Source organism: Motacilla alba, chromosome 2 (assembly GCF_015832195.1).
Source record: "Motacilla alba alba isolate MOTALB_02 chromosome 2, Motacilla_alba_V1.0_pri, whole genome shotgun sequence".
Classification (NCBI taxonomy): domain Eukaryota; kingdom Metazoa; phylum Chordata; class Aves; order Passeriformes; family Motacillidae; genus Motacilla; species Motacilla alba.
In genome coordinates this window covers 102,563,258-102,581,207 of record NC_052017.1, presented here as the reverse complement: position 1 = coordinate 102,581,207, position 17,950 = coordinate 102,563,258, and positions in this window count along the sequence as shown.

Below are 17,950 nucleotides of genomic sequence, written 5' to 3'. Positions count from 1 at the left end.
GCTAACTCAGGCAAATAAGCTAAAGAGGGTCCATTGTTGTACCTCAGTTTGTAGGAAACATAGGATAGTTTGTACACACAGCACTACCTTATGCTCTTATGTCTTCAAAAGAATTTTTTGACTTGTCATCATAAACTGTGTTTTCAAGTCAGTTTCAAAATGGCATAATCTGTTGTTTAAAATATGATGGTGTGTGAGGACCTAATTAGTAGAGTTTATGTAATATTTGCTGTGTAATTACGTGAAGATTTAGCCTGCCTTCCAGAGGCCTGTGAAGTTAAAAAGCAGAGTTAGTCATGTTATGTCTGATAGTTTATGAAAATTTATGCCAAACTGATTAATTATATTAGTTAGTAGGACTAGGTAGTCATGAAAACAGATAATGCATTTTTAGCCTTCATCCAAACTTCCAAAATCAAGTAGACCAAATTTCCTTTGAAGAATGAAGAGTAAGAAAGAAAGAGGAAATATTTGTGCATAAAATTATCTGATCTCAAAGTAAATGCCAGCATGAAGATTTTTGTTACTTTTTTTACTTGCACACCCGAATGTGAATGTAAACTATTTAGTGAATTATCTGGATCCCCCTTGTTTGCCTGACTTCAGAGAGTAAGAGAGGGAAGTCCTGTTATAATTCTCTCCTGATAGTTCTAGAGAAGTGTCCATCCTGGAGAAATATGAAGTTCAAGCTGTTTTACACAATGATGTAAAAGGTCCTTGTGAGCCACTAATTATTTTGATTTTAGGCCTAACACTTATCTGCACTAGTAGCCCCAGTACTCCCAGGTGTCTCAGAAGATGTGCAGTTTGGGGGTGAGATTTCCAAGAAGGGAACAAGGATTCTTCTCCTGGCTCGGTGACATATGGCACGCACAAACAAAACTGAAAAGAGGCTGTGAAGCAGGAGGTTTCAGGAAGGATAGTAAATGAATGGAGGTGAACAAGAAACAAAAGTGTAAAGCCTGAAAAAAAAAAGTTCCAAAATAGGTTTTAGATTAGAAAAGTAGGAATCAGAAAGGAAAGTTTTTAAATGGCCTGGGGAAGTGAGATAGTTCAGTATGAATGTCTTCAACCATCTGCAGTTTGTCAAATGACCCCAAATGCAGAAGCCCTTATACTATATACTCACACGTTGATCTCTGTCTTCTTCTTTGGAAGTTTCCTTTACTTTGACTGATGGTGAAAGAAGTCATCATGACTGTCATTACTGCATAATTAGACTGTACACACGCTTAAATGAACTCCTTCCATAAGCTGATATTTACCATGCTGCACAATTTTCCCTCTGAAAATGCAGTGAGTTTTTGTGTATCGCTGCCCTCTACTGGAGAGAAGGTCAGAGCCGCTCCATCAGGTCTCGGTGTGAGGCTGTACAGCCACAGCAGCTGCTGGTGGTCCTCGTTTCTTGGTGAGTCACCCTTCTACGACCAAAGTGTAAACGTATGAAGATCTGGGTTGCCAGCATCCATAAAAAGATTTCCTTTACCACAAGAGTTCGCATAATTGACCATGCAATTATATATCTACTGTTCATTGAGACAGACAAAATAATGACTAAACAATGGTTGTGATTTTTAAGATGTGTATTTTCCATTAACTTCTGTGAAAGAGGCATCTAAATTCATCATAGATATGCTGAAAATTTTGATCAATGTTGCTTTGCTATATATTTGCCTATAGCTTTGTAGAGAACCTCATCATTGTTCATGCCTAAATACTTTGGTTCACTCTCCATTGCATAACAATGTGATCACCCTCCATCCTTTCTCCTGTCTCACTTTTCATGCCTCTATACTTGCCTTTTGCCATCTATATCAGTACTGCCACAGTACCTCATTTTTGTTATATTTTATTTTCATTTTCTTCCCAAGCTGGGCATTAGCAGAACAACTGAAACATGGAGAGAGCAGCAGTTACGTTCTCTCAGTTCCTCAGGGTTTCCTTTCCTCCACCTCCACTCTCACAAAAACCCATACACATCCAGAGCAGTTTCTGTTGGAATGCAATGAGTTTTCCAGCTGTCTAGGCACATGCATCACCAAGGCACTGTGAGAAATGTGAAGGGTGAGGCCTGGTCAGAGCATACAGGACATAAAGTTTCACTATCAAAACTCAAAATATGTTGTCTATGCAGAAGATGCTGCTAATTTCTGTGCTCATTTTTAGCTTTGCCACATGTGGGTCAAGTTTGCAATGATGAAGATCAGATGCATGTTCTTCTCATTCTGTTGGGGCATCTATTATTGCTTCAAGTCAAGAAGCTCTTCTGACCATGGCTGTGAGGGTAGAATCAGAATAATTTATGTTGGAAAAAACCTGTGATATCATTGAGTTCTACCTCTGACTGATCACCACCTTGTCAACTAGATGTCACATTAGGTCCCATGTCCAATAGTTTCTTGAACAACTCCACCACTTCCCTGAGCAGTTTGTTCTGATGTTGAACTACCCTTTCTGTGAAGAAATTCCTTCTGATGTCAAACCTCAATTCTCCCTGGCACAGCTTGCAGGCATGCCCTCTCATCCTGTCATAGGCTGCCTGGCAGAAGAGGCTGACCCCCAGCTGCCCACACCCTCCTTCCAGATAGCTGTAGAGAGAGAGATAAAGTCCCCCAGAGCCTCCTTTATTCCAGGCTAAACAACCCCAGATCCCTCAGCCACTTCTTATTGAACTTGTGCTCCAGACCCTTCACCAGCTTCATTGCTCCTCTCTGGACTCCCTCCAACACCCCAGTCTTTTAAAATTTTGTACACTATGGGCAAAATAACAGTTTTGGTGGCTTCTACACCTAACCTGATAAATGGCAGAGCCATTAGGCCTAAAAAATCTGCTTTCTCTTCCTTCTCTGAGCACCCCAAAGCAGACATCTGCCTAGAAAATTTAATTGTTAATATTTTTACTCTCCTAATGTTTTAAATGTCTTTTGCTGAAAAGATTTACTATCTACTGCAGCCATTGTAGGTTGGTTAGTCATATTTTACTGGGCAGCACTGAAGATTAGTATTGTCCTAGGTAGATGAATTTTGTGGGTTGCCTCATTTTATGTTACCAAATTAGTTGCTATGAAAACCACTGCAGTAAATTTCTTTCCCAATCCTAATGGCTAACATGAAGAAATTAATAAGGCATGGAGTAGAGTGGTTGTTCCCAAAGAGTGACTTCTAAATGACAAGTGTCCTTAAAGGGAAAGGTTATCAGGCATCAGCTCACCTTGTACATCCACACTGACTATTAACTGGTCAGTTAAAGATGGATGACAAAGGAACGTGCATATTTTTTATGATTTAGAAGCAAGACAAGTACTTTGTTGAAGGTACTGTTGTGATCTTTAGCCTATCAAACACACAATTCCATAGAACCTGTGACTTTCTACCTCTCTCAGGAAATAAGTTGTCTTGAGAGGCTTCTCAGCAGGGTCTCTCTTTTGAAAGATGTAAGATAGAAAATTTGAGTATGCCATCCTTCCCCTGCACAAAAAAAAAAATCTTTGTTTAGAATTAGAAACAAGGGAACTGCTGTGACTTTCAGATACCAGAATGTATTTCAGTGGTATCAAAAGCAACGTTAAGAATAAGTATAAACAGAGGGGAGGGAAAATTGGTTCAAACCAATAAACCCATGAAATTCCCTTGCTGCAATGAAAATACTTTTTCAGATATTGAAAGCCCTGAGAGAATGGCAAAGTACAAATTAGTTTCTAAAACATATGCAGCAAGGACATACATTCAATTTCTAAATTAAGGAGGGCTTTAATAACTTACAATAGCATGTTTTTTAAGCATGAGCATATAATGCTAAAATGAAGTGCAATACGATGGGAGTATTTTTGCTTCTTTGACAGAAAAGTGGGGAAACAGAGAAAGCTTTGTAAGAATTTTCTGTGAATGAGAAGACTAATAATCATATAGCAAATTGTCTCTAACTTAAGAATTTATATGAGATATTTTCAGATAAAGATATTTTACATCTGCATTAATTTCAGGTAACACAAATAGCACAAAGCTATCAGAGCTATCTGAATACTACAATGACTAGTTTATGGGAAACCATCATTCTGTGGTGTGTGAGATGGGATAACTCCTTTCTTATGAGAGGTAAAAGCGGAAGATACTTCTTTTCTGCTCAGATCAACTGCACATCAAAAAGCTCACAACAGTCAACTGAGCATCAAATTGAGACCAAGACTTCATTTTCCTAGTGATGCCACCGATTCAAACATTGTTGAAGATGAAAGAATTTTGTAAACAATGTTTTCATAAATAAAAAATAATTTACTCTCATACAGAATGAGGCATGATGGGAAAAAGAAAACATTACTTCCATTTTGCAGGTAGAATATTGAGTATTGGTACAGGAAGAAACAAGAGCTGGACTCCTATATATTCTGGTTTTGGATTTAACAGTAGGGTTATGATTGCATCTAACTTGGTCTGTTTCAGCCACTAAAAGATTTTTAAAACAGAGCACCAGTGTCCTGGAGAGAAGTCCTAAAAACATTCAGCAGGGCTTTCTGATGTGACTACTCAACTCCCTCCCTCTCCTTAAATGGCTGGATGTAAAAGAGTGATAGCTAGATTTGTCCAGATTTAATGTTGTGCAATAATCTTGTCATTTGTTCAGAACAGGGAGTGGGGAGATAGCAGTTGTCTGCCTTCTTAGTAAGCCTATTCCAGGATGAGAGAAATTGAGCATAAAATGTTCAGTAAAGCAGATGGAAAGACATCCGAAGCTTTTGAGATGGAATTGTTCATTCTTTTCTGCAGTTTGTACTTGTTTTTTATTTATTTTTTATTATGGGAAAAGGAGTCAACAATTCAGGTTTTTAGCCATTTTTCATGATCTTGTCATGTGACTCCCAACAAATAAAGTAATGAGCACTGCACAGTTGTCAAGAAGTCCCAATATTCAAGATTAAATCTACATTTCTACAACATGCTCAATTATTTTCCACTTTGTGTCTGGAAGATATGCTGATATCTCACAGGGTGTTTTTGAGGAGAGCTTTTAACGGGAACTTCTGACAGAGTTAAACTCCAGAAAGACTGATAATTAAGACTTACATCAAGAAATCTGTCAGTTAGATATGGGAAAGGAGCTATTTTAAGACACAATAAAGAGCTAAAAATGTTAGTGAAGGTAGCATACAAAGATATTTTAGGTTTGCTTTTCCTCCCATGGAGGTCAACAGGCATTTTATGGTGAAGGTAGAAGAGTAAGATAACAAAATATCTGATCAGAATATGGGAAGTATTATTTCTATTTTCCATCTGTGATCAGTAAAGTACCCAAAACTGTAATGTGTATAACACTTAAGTCTAATTATAATTAAGCATCATCTTTCATGGAAGATCTCTAGTTAAAGACAAATGAAAGACAGCACAGGAAGAAGCTACTTAATGATACTTTTTAAAATGTATGAGAAAATATTCTAACATATTTTAGTCTCAAGTAGAACAAGGTATTCAGGTAGTGATACAAACTTACAGCTGTTCACAAAACAGGGTCCTTGTATGGATGACCATGTTAAAAGTTATGAAACAATTTAAGAAGAGAGGTTATGTCACGTCTCTTGAAATCCCCAGACATTTTTATAACTGCCTATTCAGTCAATAAACTGAATTTAGCTTCTCCAGAGAAGTCCTTTCTTGTTAAAGCATGTATGTGTATGTATGTATATATATGTATATATACACACACATATGCATATTTCCTGTTGCAGCAGTTGTGGAAAATCATGCACACTGCTTTCAAATATTTGCTATTAATGGATAGGGGAAAAAAAATGGCTGTTGAGAAGAAGTGACTCTATTCTCATACTTTGGGGTAGTTTCTGCCAGGTATTTGGGATAGTGGTGTTTATTCCCTAAAAAGCAAAGAGGATAGTTTATTCAACATGACTGAATGAACTTTCCTCAGAGAGTTTTCTCCTCATCAGAAAGCTGGCAGCTGTTCCCCATGTTCCCCATAAATTGTACTCTGGCAACACCCTTTCCCATTCGTAGCAGCCATCCAACATCAGTTCATTCAGTGTACTCCTGCTACTGCTTACATCCAAACAGCTGAAGCACAAAAAACCCTAGACACATATGTGCAGGAAGAGGGAAGTTTTATAACCACTCTAAGAAGAAATCTTCCCATAAGAGGAAATGCACTTCTTCCTTTCCAGTGTTTTTGCTATCAGCTATTCAGAAAATTTTGTTTTCTAATAATCAGCAAACTAATCTCTCTTCAGCTGAACCAGCACGCCTTGGAAATCTGCAAGTGCCTGTAAAGTGCTGTGCAGCTCAGCATATTTCATAAAGTTGTTCAGAGGCCACAATAAAGAATATCTGACACCATTCTTGTATAAATCATTCCTGCACAACAGAACTCCAACATCAAAAGCTTTGATCTAACCTGATAACATTTCATTCCTAGAAGCTTATAAATAAAAAATTAAAAAAAAATACACAATTCACTCCTTTTTAAAGTACTCGTTATATTTCAGTTTAACATTAAAATGCCATTCAGTAGATAGAGGACAGCAAGCCACCTTGAATTAATCACTGTGTGTGCACAGTGCAGCATCTCTGAATGCAGGGACTCCTGGCAAAAGATAAACTAGTAAATTGCACCATGTCCAGCACCATGATGAGGTGGAAAAGAGTTTGGCCAATCACAAGCAGATTCCTCGACTTATAAAAAGTGCCACAGCACAGCTTAGTCAGCACTTTGGTGATGAGTTACAGGTGGGGGAAGACCCTTGCTGTAAGGGCTATATAACTTTGCTGTGGTGATTCAGTGACACAGAGAGCCTGTGAAGCTCTTGTGAAGGTATAATTGACTATTGCAGAGGGAATGTGAAGGCAAGAAAAAGTGCCATTTTGAACTTGATCATAAAGGAATCACATCATGTAATATCTAATAATAATGAAATGTGCTGCTGTGATCAAAAGGATGCAAAAGCCAGCAGGATGACCAGATATCAACACAGGGAATAAAATATTTTAAGCACAGGTAAAATACCAAAGTACATTACTACCAGTAGCATTATAGGGTACTGCATTGATTTCTTCTCAATGCTGCTTCCATTTATTTATTTAAAGAGGGTTTTTTGTTTTTAAACTGCCATAATGAAAACTAAAGCTGGGTTTGAAACCCAGGTGTGGTTCTTTCTGCATCACTGAGGGAAAGAAAGTGTCAGGAATATGCCACTGATGTAGTACTTTAGCACTGTAGTACTGTAGTGGTGCTTTTTAAGCCACTTATAAACCATTTCTGTCACTGATACATTGTTTCTATATGATTAACAACAATAAAATGGGGTAATATATGCTTTTGTCTTTCTAAAAAATAATAGCTATACTTTTAAAAAAGGAATTCTTATGTGAGAAATGCCGTTGTTGTAATTTCATCATATTTCCTTTCCTACCAGAAATGCAATGGAAAACAGATATGGGAAAGAGAGGAGGGAAAGAAAAGGGAGGTATATCCAATCTGACCCGTTACTTCATCTGTACTGGGTTTCTATTAGTCTCTGGGGCAGATTCCTGAGGGACAGTCCTATTTCTTCAATTTTAAATACTCTTTTGAAGGAAACACTTGAGATTATACTCTTGTTCTCCCAAAACAGCGAAGTGGACCTATACAAACATAAAGATTTTTTTGGTATTGACTTTCTTATATATTTAAATGGTTACATTTGCAGCTCTAAAATAAAGTAAATTCTAGAGATTGCTAAATACAATTATAAATTCCTCTGTGACAGATGAGCATGGTGCTATTATGTCCTGATAATTTAATACTTTGTTTTTTCCTTGTTGTCTGGTTTTCATACAGTATTCTCTAATGGAAAGTGGCAGACTGTAGGAGCAAAGAACTGGTGGTCTTTAAACTGCTTGTGAGCTGTTCTAAATTGCCCACATGACTTTGAACCCAAGACCACCAACCATATTCTCACTTGCCCTGACTGAAGCAAATGGTGTCTATTTGAAGCAGACAGAGTTTCATTCAGGGAAGAAATTGATGCAGTTTAAGGTCAAAAGAGCTGGTAAGGTGGCCTCATTAAACATATAACCATTTTCTTAATTTCCTGTAAAACATCTGATAATTTGATTTACTTTTCAAAGAGATAAACCTAGTCTGAAACGTGCTCAGAAAAAAGGATGAGTCTTCTTTTCCATGAAAACAAACTCACCTAACAGCATCAAATAAACCAGCTTTGAATAGTTACACCCCAGTATCAGACTGGGCTCATAGAGGAGTTAGCCAAAGGCCAATTACAAGCTGATCTAGCTAAAGCCAGTGTATTCTGGACCTAGGACAATCTGGATTTAGGCCAAGAACTAGGATGGAAAGAGCTTTACTGGATGATGAATTATCTCCTGCTGTCAGCAGACAGTAGAAAGACATACATTCTCCTCCTCCTGGAATTGCACGCCATAAGATAAGATAACAAGTGCCACTTAAAGGTGGCATGAATCCTGAGAAACACATTCTAAATTGCTTGTGATGCAGTATCTGCTTATTTTTTGACATTTCTGTGACCATATTATGGACCAAATATTGCAAATTTCATCCCTTTGCATCCCATTTAATCAAAATAACTCTCTGCACGTAAAGGGTCTACCCCAATTTAGTAGCTGGCTTTAACGAAAACAGATTGTTTAACATTCATATTGTTGGAACACCTAACAGCTATGCTCAGGATGATCAGTTCTCCAGTGCCAAGTGCTTTGCAAATATAGAACAAAAATAGTGTCTTTCAGAGAGCTAATAAAGCGAGAGCAAGGCTGTGGATAGAAGATAAGGAAAATAGGGGGGTATGTGGTGACAATCAACATGACTTCACTGAGGGCAAACTGTGCCCTAAAATTGTAGTGACCTTCTGTGATGAGTTGAGAGCTTTCTTGATAAGTGAAGAGCAACAGATATCATCCACCTGGACTTCTGCAAAGCATTTGACACCGTCCCACCAGATATCCTTGTCTCTAAACTGGACAGGGGTGTATTTGACAGATGGATCACTTCCTGGATAAGGGACTGCTGGATGGTTGCACTCAAAGAGTTGTGGTCAAGAGCTCCATGTCCAAGAGGAGATCAGGGACAATTTATGTTCCTCAGGGGTCGGTATTGGGACCAGCACTGTTAAACATCTTCGTCAGTGGTACTATGATTCTAGAACAATCCCACTAGGGAAAAGTAGGGAATGCAAGGAAAGAATATTCTTGAAGGTTACAAAAGCTTAGCTCTGCAACTAGCTGTATACCAAAGAGGGAGGACTGCAGGCTTAAGGCCAACTTACTTATTCAGCTAATAGGAGAGTCTTTTCATTTTAGACACATTAATATTATCATTGAGAATTTGTTAACTTGGTTCAGGGCATCCATTCCAGCTTCTAAATATAGGGGAAAACATCCAGATATCACTTACAAAATGCATTTACAAAATGAATTTTAGGGAAAGGTATCAAAAACTTTTGCATCTCAGAATTTTCTCTGTGTTGAAGAAATGTCTAATCTGGGTAGGGTACTGGGTAAAAGTTCAACCAGCTGATTGCTCTGAAAATTTTGCATAAGCCATGTGTCTTAAAAGGTTGCAGCAAGAGTCAAAGACAACTGTGCTTTATAAAACATCTAAGCTCAAGAACAAGGCAAATCAGTTTTAGAAGTTAAGGACCGGCTAACAGCGCAATAAACATTAATCAGAATTAAAGCTTGCACATGTTCTTACAGCCATGGCATTAATCAAGTGTGAAGAGAACAGAAAGTGGTATACATGGCCAAATTTATGCTTCTCTGGAAAGGTTTTCCCATGGAGTGGGGTTTTCCTATATATTTGAGAGGGAGCTCTACCTCTTCAAATGTTTTAGTTATCTATAATGAGTGTGATGGAGAGGGTAAAAGATGTACACAGTGGTATGGCCAAGAGCAGGACTGTTTGGCATGAGGTAGTAGGACAGGGAGAAAAGCTGTGTTTGAAAGTTACCTTTGAAAAGTGCCCTAAGCTGAGGGGCTTTCTGCATACCCTCTGTAAAATGGGTATCACACATTCTTCTGTGTGATAAAGGAGCATTTTCTTTGTACACTGAAGCCCATACAAAGTCTCACTCTTGGCTGGTGCAGGCAGAATGAAGCCCATCACATCCCACGACTTGTCAGAGTGTTGGAAGCTGTGCGTGCCCAGTGCTCAGCGCATTCCAGATGTAGGCTCTCAGTGCAGTGACAGCTAGCAAGGTTACTCGTAAGGGTAAGGTGGAACATGCACATAAACATCTATAGAATTGGGGTTTTGGCCTCTGTCCTGGGGCATACACTCTCAATTTAGTGCTTGCATTTCCAAGTATTGCCCTCTGAGAAGCCCTTTGTACCACTGTTTGAAATGCTGTTCATCAACTTGCCATTCCCTAGCTGCTTTCACTGCTGCTTTGTTAGCTCTATTTTCTCTTAGACAAGAATACATATCCCTGTATCCAGAGGCAGTGTCTGAGGAAGGGAATGAATGGCTTTTTAAGTGCTAAACCTTAAACTTTTATCACTGTTAAAGCAGGCTCTCTAGACATTGTTAACACTTACGTGGTGAAAAAAATAGGTGAAATAAAATGAAACTAAAAATTTAATAAATATTTTTAAGTAGTTTTAGTCACATATGTACTTGATAAAATAAAGAGACAGTCTTCACTGCATATTTAGCCAATGGCTAATCTTCAGGCTCTTAGCTCATGAGCGGAGTTTCTTGGTGCATAGCTAACTTGACATTAAATTTGATTTGTCTCCCCACCTAAGCATCTTATCCAAAAAAGCTTAATAGGTACTTTTGAGCCTGCAGAATCTCATGTCTGTGACTAGGGTTGCAGTACAGAGCATCTCCCTCCAGAGGTACTCAGCAAGTGACTGGAGCTGCTGCCTCCATGGAGGCAAGGTACCAGTTTGACCTGACATGAGGCCATTCACTCCAGGGAGCTGTCAGAAGGTGCTGAATTGGCCAGCAAGGAAGAATTGCTGATCTCTTTACTGGCAACAACTGATCCACTGCCGTATCAAGACGGCAGGGTTTGTTCTTCTAAACCCAGGTGAACATCAGGGTCAAGAAAAGCCTTATATGGTCTTTCCAGGAGTAAGTGGATACTGAAGGAGGAGAAAATTAGTTTTGGCTTTGAAATCTAGTAAAATATCTTCATTCCCTTAGACTATAATAGTTTTCTAAACCCTCAGTGTTAAAGTACTAAATTCTACAGCACTAAAGCAATATAAAGTTTTAAATTCTATAGAGACATGAAGTCCCTAACCAAAACCCAAAACTTCCTCTGAAAAAGAACACTTTGATATCAAATTCAAAACTCCTGACCTATTTAGCTATTTTATAAAAGAATTGTGTCCTCAGGACAGGTAACATCATAGCTCATACCAATTCTTCCAGTCACCTTCTTCAACTTCAGGCTCTGTTCTAATCTTTTCCATTTTTATTTCATACAGCTACTTCTTACCCCAATCTCATTCTCAGTCAAACCCTGGGTCATTCATTGCACTGTTTGTGCTGGAGCAACAAAGACAAAATAATTATGCATGATTGAGATGCATATTATACTGCTTGAATTTGTGTATGTCAAAGCTATTATATAAAAAAAAAAAAAAAGGAAAAAGTTGCAATTGAAATTAGGAAAGGGAGATGCAGGGAGAAAGAGAAACAGTATAATAAATATGGTTCTCCACAGATTTTTTTTTTTCCCTTGCATGAAGGACATTATTGCTGACACCAGTGAGCTTGGAATTTTTTTTTAAACTACCAGGGACATGGAAAACAAAAGTGTGTCCAATTATGAAATTATCTTACGAATCATCCTGTGTGATACTTCTGTAATTCCTTGTTCTACTGAACAAAGCATGCTAAATCATTCTAATGGTCTTAGCAATGTCAAAAAAAAAAAAAAAAGTGAGAGTTATTGAATAATTCATTTAAGTTATATTTGATAAACACTGAGGAAGAGCTTCTGTCAAAAATGTCTTTGTGTTTATGAAGCAAAGATGTAGCCTTATGAATGGCTTATATTTTGGTAAATTCACATTGCTAATGTCAAAGAAGCGTTTTCCTTGCAACAATTTTGCCATTCGGCTGGTAGCGTGCACCCTAGCACACTGTGTTTGAAGGCAAAGGTAGATCCATGCAAATAGAAGCAAGGACAATCAGGGATAATTTAGAACAGCCATCAGAGATCATTTATGTTATTTATTTAAAATAAGTGGGTGATGTATATTCACCAGGTACAGGAAACCAGTATATTAAAATCAAGAGTTTTGAGTTTTTCAGAGGCTAATAGTGTTCTCTGATTCCGTAAATAGCCACAAAAAGGCCTGTCATTGCCTTTGTTTGCTTAGTTTTTTTGTGTTCTTTGCAGTTTTTTGTTTGTTTGTTGGTTTGTTTGTTTATTTTGTTTTTTATTTAAATCAAGAAGAGGAAGTATTTTATGACTTGGCAGAAATATTTTAGCTAGTTGTATCTCATAGAGAAGATTCTACTAACTTTATCATTTAAATACAAAAATACCATTTTAAAGCATCATTAGCATTCCTGCTAAACATGGAAAAAAAAATCTAACAATCAACACATAACCAAACAGCACAGTAAATTAGAGCCTTACTGCTCTGCAGGGGAAAACTGAAATGTCCTTTGTGCACTGCATTTCTGCTACGATCAAACGCGAAGTTACCATTGTGAGTTTTACTGTTACAATATTCACGATGACTAGATGGGAAAAAATAACTCTGAAGTGAAAGAAAATGAAACTTTAACTGCATGCTACTTACTAAAAGCATATTGAAAACAGAAATAAAGATAGCTAGCAATGAGAGAAGATGGGGAACCCATAGAGTTGACCCTTGGTAATATAACTGTCCAATGTACCTCAGTTTTTCCTGTTGCTTCATCTACAGATGCACACATTTTGGAGGTTATTACAGATCATGTGAGGATGTCTTCCATAGTGTTTATTTCCCAGGAGGGTTGCTAATAGTAAAAAAAAATTTAAAAATTTACATGATAATAAAAACTAAACTGGAAAATAAATATGCAATAAATGAAAGCTGAACATATTATTAGCTTGTATGTGTTTTAAATCAGATTATTATTATTACACTGAACAATTATTAGCTTGTATGTGTCTTAAATCAGCTTTTTAATTAACGTAGCTCAAGCCAGTAGCATAACATCTTTGAATTTATGTTTAGCTTTAGACTTTTTGGAAATTTGAACAATAGGAGTAGATTTGAAGGAATCTAAGTGAAAGGGAATTTGTTATCTAATAAATACGGCAACAGTGGAAGAGCTACTTAGAAAGAATGTCTAAAGTGAAAGGAGTGCAATCATGCCATAGTATATGTGCATGAAAAAAAGAGCTCCTGGCTACAAAAAAAAGAGGTTTATTAGTTATTCAGATGCTTAATTTGCTATAACCATTGTCTACTGGCTACTGAAATTGCACCAATATTTGGAAAGTGACCTGAACTGACTTCCCTTTTTATGGCAAGAAGGGAGAGATGGAATTTTCTGGCACACTGAAGTTATTGAAGTGCCAGCATCCATGCACATTCACCCACTTTGCCTGGCCATAATTAAAAATGTTCTTTCCATCTACTAAAAAAAAAAAAAAAGAAAAAAAAAAAAGTGCAAGCAAGATTGACCACTTTTCATGCTGTTCTTGGTTTCCAGAGAGTACAGTTCCTTCACCTGACATCTCCACATACGCAACTCTATGGTGTTCTGTGTATGACCTTTCTGTCTATAAGAGGAGTTGAACTAATGGTGGCTCTTTCACCACCAGCAGATGATCTTGCAAGTGCAGATTTCTCCAGTGTTATGGCTATGAACTTAGGTCGTTTCAACATGTATAGCATTAACCATAGCATAAAGTATGAGACCACTTAGGATGTGAGTTAGGGAAAGCAACATGTTCAGGGTCAGGTATTCTGAGAAAAAATCAGTTTTTAAACATCATCTGACTGTGAGTACAATCAATTCATCAACCTACCTTAGGCCTGGATGGCTTGCTTAGTCATCAAAAATATGTTTTTCAGGTGGTCTTTACAAAATTAGAAAACAATGAAGAATTCTAATCTGAAAAAAATGAAAATAAACACGCTTCATGGCAAGGAATAAAAAATTGGTATTTCCTGGCACACTGTAGTTATTTAAAATAGATTTTGACACAGTGTTAACATTTGAAATACCTGTATATTTTTAGAAATGTTGAATACCCAACAGAAGCTAATTCTTTAAAACACATATCCCTTCCTATTCATATAGCATCACCTGTATCTCATCTGGGTTGAAAATTTCTGAATTTTAATTTTTTCCAGGTGATAAGAAAATTTGAAGGAGAGAACTTTCACCATGACTGATTTCAATATACATTAACATTCAAAACTCTGTAATGAGTAAAAAAAGAAATCAGTTCGGAGTCTTTGCAATAACAACAGTAACAATGATAATATTAATTTGGCCAAATTTTAATCAGAATCCTGCTAAGGCATTGTTTCATGACATAAATGTAACAGGGGTAGTTCCACATTGAGCTAGCCTTATTCCCGGGGTGGCGTCTCCACTGGGACCACAGACACAGAGAGCTTCAAAGCAAATTATTCTCCTCAAATGAAAAAAAGCTCTGACCTCTTCTGCATCCATGGAAAAGAAGATATTGCAGGCACAAAAATGAGGAATTTATGGAAGAGGAAACATGCCAGTAACCTCATCGGTGGGACAAATGTGATATGTCAGCTCTGAAGTCCATAGATGGCGGTGGGGAAATGAATTGCTTTCACCTTCTGGCATGAACATTGGTATGCTAAGTCTGCTTTCTAGCTCTTCTTATGCGAGTTGAGTGAATCAAAATACTTGGGGCAATTCTAAGTTAAGCACTTAAGTGCTGTGGAAGCTTTAGAGAAGACCTTACACTGTTTGTGTTGCTAACAAATATAGAGCTTTCTACAGAGTTTCTAGACCTGATACTCAGATACAGGATTAAAGGTACCTCTGACTAGAAACTGCAGAAGTAATGGGAGAATGATATGTTTGATTATATCCTATATAAGATTTCTTTTCCTATTTAATTTTTTTTTTCTCAGCAGTAGTGCATTTCTTTACTGATGATATCCTAATTACTTCACATGGAATCTGTTATGAGCGACTTAGCCTGAAATGCTCTCACACAAGTTCATGTTGCCAGTTCCTTTTTGCTTCAGTAGAAGCTAAGACTTTTTCTACTACTGACTGATAGCAAAATATACAATTCCTGCCTAATTTGCAATTTTTGGCCGGTTTATAGCTACGAACAGATTTTTAAATGGTATTATTTATTCAAAAGTATTAACTCATAAACAGTATTTGAAATTCTTCAGTATGCTTACATATATTGGAACACTAATATTAATTGTACTTCAGTTCCATGGGATTTTCAGGAGCTGACCTTTGCAATATGAGTCAATTAGGCCAGATAGAGTGTTCCTCTGCTCTTCTGAAAGAGGTAGAATTAGAAAATATCTTGTTATAACTTTCTGGAAAAGATGGAAAGCTGAAAAATTTCTGTCTGATGTTCTCCCATTTAACCTCTGTGGACAAGAAATTTCCACATGATTAAGTTATGCATGCAGATTTCAAAATCTAATCTTGGCTCCTCTCTGAAAATTTTCTTTTTCTCTGTTAGTTCTTTGCTAGGAAGAAGCCCACCACAAACATTGAACATGAAGTCCCAGGATGTTTCTGAGTTTGATAATATCTATTGCAATTTTTAGGTTTTGAGCCATTTGAAATGGAACCTCTTCTGTGAGTACTTATGGTCTCTCATGTATCAGGGAGAAAAAAATCTAGGTTTTAAATCTTTGTCCTGAACCAGGACATGATCAACAATTTGGAATTTCCATGGAGATAATTTTGACTATATGGACAGAACTGATGTGTTAGCTGTTACTTTCCAGAATTAGTCAGAGAGGAAAACCACTTGACTTAAAAGTTTTTATGATAATATGCATAAAAAGAGGGTTTTTTTCAACAAGTATTTTTAATTGTTTGCAGCTAGCTGGACCAAAAGCAAACAACACAGTAACACACACAAGCCTGAAACTAGTCACTGCAGAATTTCCATTTTAAAGGTCAACCAATTTTCTTTACTTCAATTACCATTTTATACAAGGAGAAGAAATGTAATAAATTAAGAAAGAATAATGGAATTAGAATAGAAGAAATCAAGACTTAAAGTCTGTATGTCTAAAACAGTTTTTTTGCGCATTGGTTTGTATTTAAACAAGGAATACTTCCATTCTAAAATACACTAGTTTAAAGGAGGCAAACTTTAGATTAGAATTTAGATTTAGATTTAGAATTAATCTAAACCAATAAGCCATTCACAAAACAACAGTACAAGATAGCCTAACTGGGTTTTCCCCTCTTTTATCCTTTATAACTAAGGCAGAGAAATTTTATTTCAAATATATAGACTAATTTGGTAATTTCATTTAACTTTCAGAAACCAGTTTTCTCTGAGGCCAAGAAGAATTTATACCCAAAAGTTATTCTATCTAGTTTTCTATCTAAATAGACAGACATGAAACACTGCTCAGTTAAATTTTTATCGAAACGCCCCACAGAAGTTGAAAAACACTGATGAATCATTCCTCTTAAGAATCAGAATTCAACTAGTGTGCTATATTTATCAGAAAGGAAATTGAATTTTCTTTTTAAAGAGGCATTTTTCAATTCACATTTCACCTTTTTTTTTTTTTTTCCTAGCACTCCCTCTATTTTATTATTTTGGTTGGGTGATTCAACTCTGTAGCAATGAAGATGACAGTTCTCAATGTTCTTTAGCTCACAGGTAAGCTTTTCCAAATTTCTGATTCACAGAAGTTCCACTGTTTGTATTCATTAACTAATGCTCAGAGCTGAAGTTAAGCCCACCTTCCAGAAAAGCTCCTTATGTTGATTTTTGAACTACTGTTTGTACAGAGATCATCACAGGCCTTGGTTACAAGTCCCAGTATTTAACACCTATCTCTTCAAATTGGCACATTAGTTTGATCTCAGTGTTATGGCAAAAAAATCAGTGTCATTAAATTTAGGTTTACTTCCAGAGATTTTGTATTATTACTTCTTGTTTTCTAGACAGAGTTTTCTTTTATCTGATTTGAAATGCTTCAAGATTGATAAAAGTATTTCTTAATCCACTCTCTGATAAACTAAATTGATTGAGATCCTTAAATGTCTACCTGTAAATTCTAGTTTCCATCTCTTTAATGGCTCTTCTCCAACCTAGGTTAGTTTCTCAAGATCCTTCTTGAAATATGGACACCCAAACTGCAAAACATGTTTCAGTAATGTTCACATCAGTACCATAACAGTTACATCCTGAAAGAAAACATCAAGTTTCTTACTGGAATTACAATTAGCTATCACTATGATCATAATACTTTATTTAGAGTCATTGCTCCCTGGGGTGGTGTCTCCTGTCATAGATGATTGCCTGCATCTTTGCTTCAGATGTAAAAACCATCTGTCCCCTAGTGGTTTACTCTACCTATGAAACAAGTTACCCATATTGCTTTGTATTAGAAATCTGTCCTTGTCGTAATTTCCTGCTCCTTCACTAAAGACTTTCTGTGTTTTCTTTCATGTCATTGACAGACACATTAAATGGCATAGCCCAAAACTTGAATTAGAGAGGTAGTATTCTAAGTGGTTCAGAAAGGTAATTTTTTTCCAACTTGTTTTGGAAGTGTTACTTGCCAGCAAACTGTGTCTTGAGAAATACAAACCTTCCTCACCCTTGTTAATTTCACGGCTCCTCAGTTTGACTGTGAACTGGTAAAATTAGACTCAAATTGGATCAGTGTGTATTGTGTAATTCACCCTTTGTCTTAAAGTTTCTTGTCCTACTTGATGGTACTGTTCCATACATTACTGTTAAGTTCTATTATATATTTAACT